This window comes from Pipistrellus hanaki (genome assembly GCF_964339955.1).
Source record: "Pipistrellus hanaki genome assembly, chromosome: 5".
Classification (NCBI taxonomy): Eukaryota; Metazoa; Chordata; class Mammalia; order Chiroptera; family Vespertilionidae; genus Pipistrellus; species Pipistrellus hanaki.
Genome location: NC_140507.1, coordinates 68,783,439 through 68,798,064, shown reverse-complemented (window position 1 = coordinate 68,798,064; position 14,626 = coordinate 68,783,439). Strand labels below are relative to the sequence as shown.

Here is a 14,626-nt window from a genome sequence, read left to right as displayed (position 1 = left end):
GCAGGTCCACACTCTCCTGTGCTTGCTAACCACGAAAATACTTGCAAGCTCTGTCACGTGCCCACCTCATGAGTCCGCTCCAGTCATTCCTGATTCTACTACACCATCCTGGTCGCCTTCCTGTGGAGAGTCTTGCTGGCTCGTGTTTCTTGTAAATTATGCCCCCCCCCCCGCCCCCGGTGGTCCAAATGGCACATGACCAACAGAGGTTATTAAAACTAGATCCCTTGACTGGATGGATGAATTCCTGATCCAGTTGAGAACTGGATTCAATGTGTAAACGCCTCATCCCACTTAGGGCTCACATTATTCTCACAAACATAAAACTATCTCAAAACTTTTCCCCCTGCCCTAACCAGTTTGGCTCAGTGGATAGAGCATCAGCCTGCAGACTAAAGGGTCCCAGGTTCGATTCCAGTCAAGGGCACGTACCCTGGTTACAGGCACATCCCCAGTGGGGGGGGGGGGGGGATTGCAGAAGGCAGCTGATTGATGTTTCTCTCCCATCAGTGTTTTGGACTCTATACCCCTTTCCCTTCCTCTTATAAAAAAGCAATAAAATATATATTTTTTTAAAAAAACAACACTTTTCCCCCCACATGATCTGCCCCTCCTCAGCATGTGTGGAGTTGCTACCAGGGTTACACTGTGCTTGTCTGTTCACCTGTGGGTCTGCCCCTTTCAATTAGATTATCAAGTTCAGATCAAGAACTGTCTTATTTTGTGACTCCAGTGCCTCATCCTGTGTGTGACCCAAAGCAGGTAGGGACAGCCCAGCAGCTGTGGCTCAGGGGTGGAGAGTCTTATGAACCAGGAGGTCACTGTTCCATTCTCGCTCAGGGCACATGCCCGGATTGGTAGCTTGATCCCCAGTGTGGGGCATGCAGGAGGCATCCAATCAGTGATTCTCTCTCATCATTGATGTTTCTATCTCCCTCTCTCCCTCTCTCTTCCTTTCTAAAATCATTTTAAAAATATATTTTAAATAAAAGCAGTTTAGGTACTCAAGATACATCACTGAATGAACTATCTACTTTTCCCCATCCTTGAACAATAAAATGTTTTTAAAATAGCAGTGCTTAAGAGAAAGAAAAGACAAACCAGACTAGGAGAAAATATGTGCAAAGGATACAGCTGGTGAAGAACTATCAGCCATAACATACAAAACTCTTGAAACAATAATAACAAAACAAGCAACTTGATTAAAAAATTTTGCCAAACCCCTAACTGGTTTGGCTAAGTGGATAGAGCCTCAGCCTGTGGACTGAAGGGTCCCAGGTTGGATTCTGGTCAAAGACATGCATCGTGGTTATTGGCCAAAGACCTTAACAGACACCTCACCAAAGAAGACCTACAGATGACAAAAAAAAAAGTACATGAAAAGATGTCATCACATGTCATTAGGGAAATGCAAATTAAAACTAGACACCACTAAACACCTGTTAGAATGACCAAACTCCAGAACACTGACAACACCAAATGCTGGTGAGGACGAGAAGCAACAGAAAATCTCATTCACTGTTGGTAGGAATGCAAAAGGGCACAGCAGCTTTGGAAGACAGTTTGGCAGTTTCTTACAAAATGAGGCATACTCTCACCATATAATCCAGCAACAGCACTCGCTGGTATTTACTCAAAAAAAATTTGAAAACTTATGTCCATGCAAAAACCTGGACACAGATGTTCATAGTAGCTTTATTCACAATAATTGCGAAAGCTTGGCAGTAACCAAGACGTTCTTCAGTAGATAAATTTAGGATAAACTGCAGTACACCCAGGCAATGGGATGTTTTTCAACACTAAGAAAGCCATGAGAAGCAACGAAGGAAGCTTAAATGCATATTACTAAGTGAGAGAAGCCAAGCTGAAAAGGCTGCATACTCTGTAATCCCAACTATGGAACACTGTGGAAAGGCAAAACTGTCACGACAGTAAAAAAGGTCTGTGGCTGCCAGAGGTTTGGGGTGATGCTGGGATGAACAGGCAGAGCACAGAGGTTTTCAGGGGAGTGAAAGCACCCCATCTATATATATAAAAGCCTAAGAAACCAAACGACTTGTTGACTGGTCGCTATGACGCACACTGACCACCAGGAGACAGATGTTTAACACACAGGATCGGGCTCCCTCCTGTCTGGATGGGCCTGCAGGGATCGGGCCTGTGGGGATCGGGCCAAAACCGGCTATCCAACTTCTCCCGAGGGGTCCCAGATTGCAAGAGGGCGCAGGTCAGGCCTAGGGACCCCACCAGTGCATGAATCTGTGCACCGGGCCTCTAGTAGGAAACTATCATAGAGGATATATTTTATTTTAAACTAGAGGCCTGGTGCACAAATTCGTGCACAGGTGGGGTCCCTCGGCCTGGCTGGCAATTGAGGCCTATTGGGGGGCCAGCAGGCTAAGGGGAGGGACTGGCCAGCCCAGCCCCCATCGGGGCCTGGGTGTAGGGGCCACAGGAGGTTGGCTATGGGAGTGCACTGACTACCCGGGGGCAGCCCTGCATTGAGCGTCTGCTCCCTGGTGGTCAGTGCATGTCATCATGACTGGTCGACCGGTCATTCTGGTTGTAACAGTCGCTTAGGCTCATAGATGGATGGATGGATGGATGGATGGATGGATGGATGGATGGATAGATAGATAGATAGATAGATATTTAGATAGATAGATAGATAGATAGATAGATAGATAGATAGATATTTAGATAGATAGATAGATAGATAGATAGATAGATAGATAGATAGATAGATAGATATTTATCCAAACTCAGAATAGACAACACCAAGAGTGAACCCTTACGTAAACTATGGAGGTAAAGTGATAGTGATGTGTCAATGTTGGTTCATCAGTTGTAACAAATGCACCACTCTGGCGGGGGATGTTGTTAATGTGGGAAAGCTTTCTACGCATGTGTGGGGGCAGGGAGTTTTATGGAAAATCTTTACCTTCCTTTTAATTTTGCTGTGAATCTAAAATTGCTCTAAAAAATAAAGTGTATTTAAATATATATATATATATATATATCACTTTCTTCCACTGTGATACACACACATTATCAAAACACAAGTAATAAATTTTAACTGTAAAGAGTGACACTCAACGTGATCCTTCAAGAAGCAACCAGTACTAAGTATTTCAGTATTAAAATTAGCAATTTCCTTCCAGTCATTTTCCATATACTTTTGTTTCTTTAAGATTTGAAATCATAGAGCAGATACACTTTAACTTTTAACAGAAACTTGTCCGTATTATTTTTAAATTATTCCTAATCATTATTTTTTTTTTAATATATTTTATTGATTTTGTACAGAGAGGAAGGGAGAGAGATAGAAAGCTAGAAACATCAATGAGAGAGAGTCATCGATCAGCTGCCTCTTGCACACCCCCTACTGGGGATATGCCCACAACCAAGGTACATGCCCTTGACCGGAATCGAACCCGGGACCTTTCAGTCCCCAAGCCGACGCTCTATCCATTGAGCCAAACCGGTCCTGGCTTCCTAATCATTATTTTGAATGCCCTTAATATCCTATATAATAAAAGGATAATATACAAATTGACCAAATGGTGAAACGACTGGTCTCTGTGATGTGCACTGACCACCAGAGGGCAGATGCTCAATGCCTGAGCTGCCTCCTGGTGGTCAGTATACTCCCACATGGGGAGCACTGCTCAACCAGAAGTCCAGAAGCCGGGATCATGGCTGGCAAGTGCAGCGGTGGTGGCGTGAGCCTCTCCCGCCTCCTTGGCAGTGCTAAGGAGTCCGACTGACGTCTTAGGCCCATCCCCCGAGGGCTGAGGGGACCGCCCCCCCCCCCCTGGAGTGCATGCATCTTGTGCACCAGGCCTCTAGTTCTATTAAAAAGACACATTCACTTATAGATTGCTTCCAGCCCACTCAGATCATTGGCTATTTAAGTTATTTCCAATTTTTCACAATAGTTTATTTTAAAAAGTCTGAATAATCTCTGTGCATAAAATAGCATCTACATTTTGGATATGGTCTATCTCTAGAAGTAGGATTATCTGACCAGAATGTATGGACATCTCGACACATTACCATTCAAATTTTAAAAACTGAATCAGACTTTTCATGTGTCTCTTACTAAATTTCTTTTTTTAAATTTGGGCCTCATTCTGGGTGATTTTGAACATGGACTTACCTATTAAATAAGCAATCCCTCCCACCTGTGTGTCTTCATCCACGCATTGGAAAAATGGGGAACAGACCAAGAATAGAATCCTACGGCATTTGCTTTCAGACCCCCTTAAGGGCTGACTCAGTGCCACTAATTAACAGTTTTTGCCTATTAATAGCACAATCGAAATAAATTAACAACACCATCCAGCTCACGTTCTACCATCATATTCAAATAACTGTTAAATATCTCCCTACAAAGCCAAATGTACCAAAGCTGCTACATCATTTCTCTGATCTGGTAACCAAACCATCATATAAAATAGGCGGTGGGTTTCATTTCATCCGACTCGACAGACTCTTAATTATCCTAGCATCCTCAGACCACACACTTTTTAAGCAAAAAGCACTTCCATTTCAACTCTTTTTTAACGTTACAAAGGCAATATTTTAAAGTAATCAGATTGTGCAATCTGAAAAAAAAAAAAAAAAACAGGGTGACTTTTGCTCTACCTGTAGCTCACCTAGGGAGACATAACAAGTGGCTATGGACTCCCAGGGTACACCAATCTGTCTCAGGACCACAGAGACCTGAATTTACTAGAAGCAGCCTCGTTTCCCAGGAACCGTTTGCATTAACACCTGGGCTTGGACCAGTGATTCCGTATTCCTTGTGAACCTCTGGATCCTGGAGGCCTACCTGCTGGGGACATCCTAGGAGTAAGGATACACCAGAAGAAACGGCACATCTCCTCTCCCTGCTATTCCTTTACTACTGACTCAGAACCAAAGCTCCTGAGAGTCTAATGTCATACAGCACTTGGCAGTCACCACTCACCTCTGACTAAGTTATTACCTCGACTTCGTTCTTAGAAGATACAGGCCAGGGGCCTCCATCTAACCGTGGCAGGCAGTAGTGGAAATGGGGAATGCTTGGGAGATTTGGGGGTCACTAGAAAATTGTCTCACTATAGAGAACATGTCACAAAGCCCTCCAATAAGTGCCATTCCAACCCATCAAAACAATGTTGCCAAGTCCCAGCCCATACCAACTCAGAAAGTGCTGTGCACTCGCCTGCAGTAAATCATTTATGCACATGAACATCGGAGATTCCGTCAGGTCAGACTCCTCCCTGAATCCTCTTGAAGATGCAGGTCACACACCCAAAGACCTGCAGGACTAAGCATCGATGTAAAGCGACTGGACTGAGGCAACAGGGAGCACTGGGACTATGACAACTGGAGACCACGAGACCTGTCTCCCACACCCAGGGAGCAGCCACCACTTGGGTCTAGAAGCCTGCCTGATGGGATTTTTTAAGGCAATCCCAAATCCAGAGGTTTTCTGGATCTCTCCCAGGATATGAAAAACTTTGGGCAGTCCAAATTACAACACGTCTGAAGACGGAACATATTCTTCGTGCCACCTACTTATCACCCCTACATGATGCTTTAATCCTAACCCCCCTTGCCAACCTGATTCTGCCTTTGCTCTGCTCATCATTCTTGCACATGCCGTGTACATCCCCAACTCCAAGTCTTTGCCCATGCTACACCTCCCACCTGTGCAGCCATAAGACACCCCTGAAAAGGTGTAGCCCAGACTTCCTTCCCTACTCCAAACAGTTTTCCCAAGCCACTCCAGCACAGGTTGCTCATCCCTTCCTCTGAACTCGGTGGGTAGCTATTTTTCATGTGACATTTAATCATTTTGCTCTGCTCCGTAACCATAGCTTTACCCTAACACTCCAACTGGCCTGTCAACTTCCAGTATCTTCCTCATGCTTCCTTCCACCCACAGCACTAATAAGGGTAGCTCTGCACGAGCAGCTTAGCAAACACAAGGTGTGAAAATTCTCTGTAACTGTTTTTCAAACTGTGGGGTAGGATCCATTACAGAGTGGCTACATCAATGGAGTGGGAGACAAGTATTTTTTAAATGAAAAATAATAGAATAGAAAATAAAGGTAGCAGAGGAGACTGTACCAAGCCAAGGAAAGTAGTATTTTATGAACTTGAATTAGATTTTTACATACATGATAGAGTGGACTAGGCCACGAGAGAGCAGAAAACACTGTTCTATAAAGAGTGAATTAGCACAACTACTGCTCCGTGCAATTTTTTTGACCATCATATATTCCCTATAAAGAAGAAAAAAAAATAGCCCTAGCCAGATTGGCTCAGCGGATAGAGCATCAGCTTGCAGACTGAAGGGTCCCAGGTTCGATTCCAGTCAAGGGCACATGCCTGGGTTGTGGGCTCGATCCCCTGTGTGGGGCATGCAGGAAGCGGCCAATCAATGCAATCAATGTTTCTCTCTCATCATTGATGTTTCTCCTTTTCTCTCTCCTTCTCGCTTCCTCTCTGAGATCAATAAAAATATATTTTTTTTTAAAAGAAAAAAAAATCTGATGGACACCTCTCCCTATGCAAGTCACTTCCCCTGCGAGATCACCGATCCTACATCTCAAAGAAACAGAGAGGCTAAGGAAATGCAATTACACTCTCCACTCATTCTGCAACTTTTTGCAATCATCCTTCACATTCACCAGCCCTCAGATGTTGCAAGTTGAGGCCTGGGGAATTTGTTCAGCAAATCACCCGGTCCCCCTTGCAACAAGAAAGCAGAATTCAGAGCTCAGGAAAGACCTCTGCAGGCAGGTGGCTGGATTCCTGGGGACTGGTAATGGTTCAGGTGGGGATTGGCCTGGCTCTGGGAAAGGCAGTGTCCCTAAGCCCAAAACGTCCTCCTTGCTCCTTTAGGTCATCCAGCTGCTCCCCACCTCCGCCCATGAATGGGACATCAGGACTAGCCTGAGGTTCTCAGTGGAGAGCAAGTTCAGCTCGTTTCAAAACCCAGCCATGTATGTCTTTAGCAAATTCCATTCTACACCCCCCCGCTCCCGCCTTCCATCACACTCATGGCTAGAAGAATAAGCAGCCCATTCTCCTTGGACCTTCAGTTTTCCAGAGTAGTTAGGCCAACTGCAGGGTCAGGACCAGGAGATGTCATTTGAATGCAATACAGAACAGAGGCTGACCATTAGGACCCTCACTAGCATCCTCTACTTCCTCCCTATGACCAAGAAGACACCCCACTTATTTCCGGGGTGCCTTCCGTCTCCCAGCCTTGGCAGCCTTTTCTACACTCCACATCCTGGCTCACCCTGCCCAATCTCACAGTCACAGTCGCTTGCAGGACACCTATGTTTGGATGTCTTGACAAACACAAAACTTCTCTGCATCCTGAGTGTCAATTACTTCTCTCCAAAACACACATTTCCAACTTCTCGATTTCTCGAGTTACCAACTACTGTGTTTCCGCGAAAATAAGACCTAGCGCATGGAAAGATAAGACATCCCCTGAAAATAAGACCTAGCGCAACTTTGGGAGAAAAAATTAATGTAAGACACTGTCTTATTTTCGGGGAAACAGGGTGGTACAGCGACTCCAAGGCCTTGGCATGCAATCTGTTTCCACAAGGTATTCATTTCCGTTCATCTCTTTCCTTCATCCTGCCCCTGTCAAACGGATATTCCCGCATCCTCCTTTCCATCTCCAGTTATCCCGGTCCAAGCCCTGGGCACTCCACAACGGTAGGTGCCTAACTGATGTTTCTCCTAATATCACTTTTTAAAACCCTTCCAACTACCCTTTCATTATGTCACTCCCTGGCTCAAGCACTTGGAATATATCCACAGTACCCAGGGTGAAGTGTCATTCCCAGCCTGGCTTCCTAGCACTTTTACAATCTCGACCATTGTTCCTCTCCATCTTTATCTCCTGCCGTTCAGGAAATGTTCCCTTGGTCTGGCCAAGGTCGTCTCCTTGTCTGTCTCTCGGAAAAGCCATGCTCATTCGCACCTCGAAGCCCGTCTCAAGGGTCTCGTCTTCCAGGAATACAGACCTGGTGATTCCCACCCGTAGCTCGCGTCTCTGAACTCAAACAGCACCTCTTCTATACATTCCACATTTAAATGAATCGTGCACTCTCTTGAGTTGTACTTCACCTGCTCTGGTCTTCCCGTCTCCTTCCTGAGTTTATAATCCCCAGCAGACATCATATCGTGTGTCCCTTGTACCCTCCCTCCCTGGGATCCCTGACTGAACCTCTTCTCTGCTGGGAGCCCCTTTGCAGCCTCTTGCACCTGTTACTTCTTCCCCTCCTGCCTCTGGGCCTCTGCCAGTGAGTCATCGCCAGTGCGTAACTTATGTCAGAGCGTAGTACATACTGTCAATCCATTCCCCAACGCTAACCTTTCCTTTGATATGGCTCCCTGCCCCCGGCATGTACAGAATTTAGGAGGCCATAACACATTAAGTTGGTCAGAAATCGCTTTCATCTGGACAGCAAACTTTCTAAAGCCTTCGATCTGTGCGCCTCTTGTCCTCTCCCAGAGAGCCTGGCCTGGCGCTGAGAGCACGGCAGCTCCTCACAAGTACCTGTAGACTGACCGTAACTGCTGTGTTTCCTGGCGTTTCAAGTTCCTTGGGACCCAAACCTCTGTGTACACAACACCTTAGGAGGGTGTCAAAAAGGCCTTGGGTATCTGTGGATCACTCGCTCTCAGGCAAACTAGACCACATACACACTTTTTCTGGGGAGAGGAGTGTCAAGAACTTAGTGGCGGCCCATTGGCAACCCTTGCGCCTGGCAGCCTGGCACCATGCCCGCCGGTGGAAGCGCTCCAAAGACACCAGGAATTGGCCAGGGCTGCCAGAAATCACAGAGGCGAGGCGGCAGCACCCCCTCGCCCGCCTGGCAGGTGGGCTTCTCTAGGTCCCTGAGCCAATCCTAAACTTGGATTTAGGATTGGCTTGCGCTCTGAACTCCAAGGCAGGGAAGAAAAGCCTGCCTTTAAAATTGTTTGCACATGACAAACTCCCCCATCCGGGCCCCCAGCGGGCAGCCCCCCATGCCCACAGTGCCAGCTCCTAGGGAGGGTCAGGGGCCACCAGTGAGGAGAGGCAGAGCTAACCGCACGGAAGGAAGTGGGGGTGGACAGAAGAGGACAGAAAGGGGGGGCGGGGGGGGGCGGCGCCCGAGGTAGAGGGTGTGTCTGTCGCGCCGCGCGCCCCGGAGCCCAGCGCTCGCTCGCTCGCTCGGTAGAGTGGGCAGGAACGCGCGGGCCCAGCCGGAAAGGGTCAGCGAGGGGGGAGGGGGGGCAGTTCCCTCTCCGTCGGGGAGAAGCGACTCCGGACAACGGTTCAAAGTTGGGGAGGGGGTGCCTCGCCGCGAGCGAAATAAACAAGGCGGCACACGGGGGAGCGAGCGAGCGGCCACCCCCAGCCAGCCAGCCAGCCAGCGCGGGCACCGCCGCAGCGGCCCCGCGCCCCGACCCGCCAGTGCCCCCCGCGCCCCGGCCTCCCGGGCCCTCAGGCCCCGGCCCGCTGCCCGGTTCCCCCCGAGGGCGTGGGAGCGTGGGAAGTTCTCAGGCCGCCCCCGGGCTCGGCGCTGCAGCGCTGCGAGGTCCCGGCACAGCTCACCTCACCTCGCCTCGCCAGCAGCAGCAGCAGCAGCAGCACCAGCAGCGCGGGCCGGACCGGTCCGCTCGGCTCGGACAGCTCGGCTCGGCTCCCGGCTGCAGCTGCCGTCGCCCCTGCACCACCCACCGGCTGTGCGCGGCCCGCCGCCCGGCTCCGCTCCGCTCCGCTCCGGCCGCCGCTCGCCCGCCCAGGCTCCGTTCGCGCCCACCTGGCCGGCCTGCCCGCCCCCCTCCCTCCCCGGGACTCTGCGCTCACGTACGCGGCCGCGGCCACAACCCGGCCCGGATTCCCGCCCGCGGAAGGGAGCGGAAGAGCGCGCCCGCCAGCGAGTGAACGAGCGAGACCCGGGGACACACCCCCCTCCCTCCTCTCCCCCACACCCCTCGAACGCCCTCCCCGCCCCGCCCCCTCCCCCGCTCCCCGCCCCCAGCCCCAGGCTCCGTGCGCGCGTGCCCGCGGCCTGCGCGCCCCTCGCCGGCTCCGCGCGCCCGCGCCCTCCCCGCGCGCCCCCCGCGCGCCCGGACGCACACCCCCTGGAGACCGGGGGCGCTCCAGAAGTTACCCGGCGGCTCCCCGCGCACGGACGCCATTGAACCTGACCGAGGGGTGACCCACCCCCCAACCCCCACCCCCAAATCGGAACCGGCGGCAACAGCCCCGAACCAAACTGGAGTGCTTTGCTTTTTTTTTTTTTTTTTCCACGGAGCCGCCAACCTGGCCAAAGTTTCTTGCTGTTGTTTTTCCCAGGCCTGGCTCTGGGATGGGCTCCTCCGAGGGGAGCCGCGCTGCCCCGGGCGGGAAAGGGAGCCAGAGTGCCCCCAGCGCCCCCGAAGGGCGTGGGGCGGGGGCCAGAGGGATCCGGGCTGCGCAGCTGGACCCGCCGCCGGGGAATGAGAGGGAGCAGTTGCAATCAACCTTTCCATTTTTTTCTTTTGATTTAATGTTTTCTCCTCCATTTCATGTCGTTTTACACGATTTCGCTCCTGTGTAGTTGTAAAACGAGGCGTTATTTACTTTTTTTTCTTCGGGACGGGGAGAAAGTTAACGATTAGCTTTCAGCCCTTATGTAAACAAGGCCGGTTGCTTTTGGCACCGTTAGGCTCTGGCTTTTGTAGAAGTTGTAAGGAGGAGCATTAAGCTGCTCCATTGTGTTGCTCTGTTTTTCCGAGATAAGACCGGAGGCCTGGCGTAGGGAAGGGTCCCAGGGTCTCTAGGTGTGGGCCTGTTGTTATGTTACAATACGTGTAATGACTAGCAAAGGAATGATTTCCCTGTACCAGAAAGTTTCTAAATACTTGGGGGCATACTTGTTGAATGCACAGTGAGCCGCCCGTGTGAGGCACCCTGTTTTTCTTGCCGAGTGGCCGTGGGGAGTGTGCTGGAAGGGAGCAGAGGCTTTGCCAGCAGACAAGCCTGGCGTGCAATACTGATTTAACTGCTGAGCAAGCTTTATGGTCTCCAGCAGTTTCCTTTATCTCGCTGAATCTCAACTTCGTCTGTCAGACAAAACTTTCTTAAAAACATAGGCATAATTCCTAGCTTGGAACAAAGAAGCAATAAGTATTATTTCCTTTCCCATAATTCCCAGCATTGCATATATATATATATATATATATATATATATATATATATATATATATATATATATATACCCTGTTTCCCCGAAAATAAGACAGTGTCTTATATTATTTTTTTTCTCCCAAAGTTGCGCTAGGTCTTATTTTCAGGGGATGTCTTATCTTTCCATGCACTAGGTCTTACTTTCGGAGGATGTCTTATTTTCGGGGAAACACGGGTAGAACCAAAATGCCTATAGAGCATTGATTCTCAACTGGGAGCAATGTCTGGAGACTTTTTTCTTCTCTCACTATTTTGAAAATATCTTAACTTGTATATATCCTATTTCTTTCAATGACGGTTGACAGTCAATATTATTTTAATTAGTTTCAGGTGTACGGCAACTGTATAGTTTACAAAGTGACCCTGCCCATAATTCTAGTACTCACTTAGCACCATACATAGTTATTACAATATTGACTACATCCCCTTGACTATTTTGTAACTACAAATTTGCACTTCTTAATCCCTTCATTTTTTTTTACCCGTCCCCCCCCCCCCAACCCTCTCTCATCTGGCAGCCTTCTGTACCTAAGTCTGTTTCCGTTTTGTTGGTGTGTTTATTTTGTTCTATAAGTCAAATCATATTGGTGTTTGTCTTTCTCTGTCCGACTCATTTCACTCAGCATAACACCCTCTAGGTCTGTCCGTGTTGGCACAAAGGGCAAGGTGGCACTATTTTCATGGCCAAGTAGCATTCCGTTGTATATATGTACAACATCTTCTTTATCCAATTGTTTGTTGATGGGCACTTGGGTTGTTTCCATGTCTTGGATACTGTAAAATAATGCTGCAATGAACATAAGGGTGCATATATCTTTTCAAATTAGTGTTTTGGATCTCTTCGGATATATATCCAGAAGTGGAATTGCTGGGTCATATGGTAGTTCTATTGTTAATTTTTTTTTTTTTGAAGGAACTGTCTGGAGACAGTTTTGACAGTTATAAAAGAGGGGGTGCAACTAGCATCTAACATGTATGGGCTCACAATGCTCCTTAATACCCTACAACGCACAGGACAGCCCTCCCCAACCCCCCCCCCACACACACACACACACACACACACACGGACAACAAAAGATTACCTAAAATATCAATAGTGCCATTGTTGAGAAATTCAGTTATAGGATAATTCTGCTATGGAATAATTAACCAAATACTGGTTCTACCTCTTAATTCTCACCTCAAGGAAACATTCTTGTTTTGCATTGAAAAGAATATAAAAAACGAAGGCATTTTGAGGATCATAGCAATTATGTTAGTACACAAACCCTTCCCTTTTTTTGTTGTTCTTGTTAATCCTCACCTGAGGATATATTTTTCCATTGGCTTTTTTTTTTTTTTTTTTTTTTTTTTTTTTTAGAGCGAGTAGAAGGAAGGGGGAGAGAAAGATCAATGTGAGAAAGACATCCATTGGTTGCCTCCCATATGCACCTTGACCAGGATTGGGAATCTAGCCTGCAACAGAGGTAGGTGCCCTTGACTGGAATTGAACCCTAGACCCTTCAGTCCGTGAGCTTACATTCTATCCACTGAGCCAAACCGTCTAGGGCCACAAACCCTTCCTTTAACATGAAAACACAGACTGGAATTTTACATTTCATCATTAAAGGAATAGTTTCATATTTTCATTAACTAGCAGCAATGTATGCTCCCTTTTTGTTAAGGTGCCTTATATATTACATTCACTACAGTTCATAAACAGCTACATATTCTTGTTTTCCTTTTGCCTCCACCAGTGGGTGTTTACTCGCTTATGTACATTCTCTGCTAAGTCCCTCGCCTATCCGGAGGTTTATAGTATGTAGTCTCTGCCCCCAAGGAACCCACAACCTAGTAGGAAATGGATTAATGCACATGCAACAATTAAGGAACAATACAAGATAGCATGTAATTAAGCTTAATTGCAGCGCCCAGACTAATGCGGCTCAGAGGAGAGGGCAATGAGTTCCACCAGCAACAGTCCACTGCTGCCTGTGTGGCCGCGGTGTCCAGTCAATGTCTGCGGCATAAAATGAAACAGTGAACGTTTTTTACACGAGCCAGCTAGCCTAGACACTCCATTACAGGATCTAAACTGCTAGATTTTGTAAATGGATGTTGGTGCCTGGCTGGCAGTTGAGTTTATTTCTCTTAAAATGTCCCGTTCAAACGTGTAACCAAATCTACAGATTTCCACAAATGACTGAATCTTAATAGAAGTGAAAAACAATCATTCACTGGACAAATATGTGAGTGCCTTCTGTGTGCAAAACCAAAAGAATATCTGGATTGGAACAGAACCCATCGCCTGTTCTGTTAGAGACGTGGACCGTCTGAGGGCTGTGTTCTCCCTTTTTGCTGCAGGTACGTACTTGCACGGTGTGCATTCCAGAGTTCTGCACATTAACACAGGCTCAGGAAGAACTTCCCACCGCAAACTTCCATTCCCTGACACACACCCAGCACTTAGCGCCTTCACACAGAAGCCAGGCCCTGTCCTAAGCACGCACTGGGCCGCACACACATCGCACCAAGCAAGATGTACTTAGCAAGACTATAAGGTGTTTGTTTCCCGTCTTGGCTCCCGACCCCCCCATAACTAGACATTACTCTTCTTGGAAGCTGTCCCATCTAGCGCTGTGCTTCACTTCCTCCCACACCCTGGTCCCTATTAAAATATAGGCATCTTGTGTCTCTTTTCCATCAAAGTAATTAGCTTCTTGGAGCACATATCCCATTCGCTTGAGATTAAGCAAACCCAGGCCCTGTGGAGTCTTATATGGACACATTTATAGGGGCAGATGAGTGTCAGATTGCCACCATCTCCAATCCTCTGAAGGTAACTGCTCCCTCCAATCCACTCTTTACACTAGCCCCTTTTCTCTGCTTAAAGCTCAAAGGCTTCCTGTAGCTTTTGTTAACAAAGTCCCAGCTTTGCTCATTAAGATCCTTCATGGTGTAGCTCCTGATCGCTCCTCCAGTCACTACTTGCCCCTCTCTGTCTCTACCCCATCCACTCTGCACTCCAGACTTGCCAACCAGAACTTTTGTCCTTTGCCTGCACAGACTTTTCCTTTGTTTGATACATGCTCTTTTTTTCTCCCTAGAACATTCTCCACCTCTCTCTCTCTCTAACTCTTTTTTTTTTTCCTCTGTTAATCTTCACCCAAAGATATTTTCCCATTGATTTTTTTTTTTTTTTAATAGAGTGGGAAAGACAGAGGGAAACATCAAGGTGAGAGAAACACATCTATCGGTTGCCTCCTGCATGCGCCCAACTAGGGCTGGAGAGAGGAGCCTGCAACCAAGGAATGTGCTCTCCCTGACCAGAATCGAACCTGGGACCCTTTGGTCTACAGGCTGAGGCTCTATCCACTGAACCAAACCGGCTTGGGCTCTCTCGCC

The 14,626-nt window shown here is 47.9% G+C and overlaps 1 protein-coding gene across 3 annotated transcripts in view; it reads right to left on the bottom strand.

Annotated features, from left to right (window-relative positions):
* The window catches only part of ZNF395 (zinc finger protein 395), a 59,358-nt gene that overhangs the window by 34,218 nt on the left and 10,514 nt on the right, over positions 1 to 14,626 (bottom strand). The window contains exon 1 of one of the 3 annotated variants that reach the window (XM_084886418.1): positions 9,882 to 9,960. The exons of 1 other annotated variant lie outside the window; for it this stretch is intronic. The gene's annotated coding sequence lies outside the window, so the exon portion shown is untranslated. One more of the 3 variants, XM_084886417.1, reaches the window with a different exon arrangement.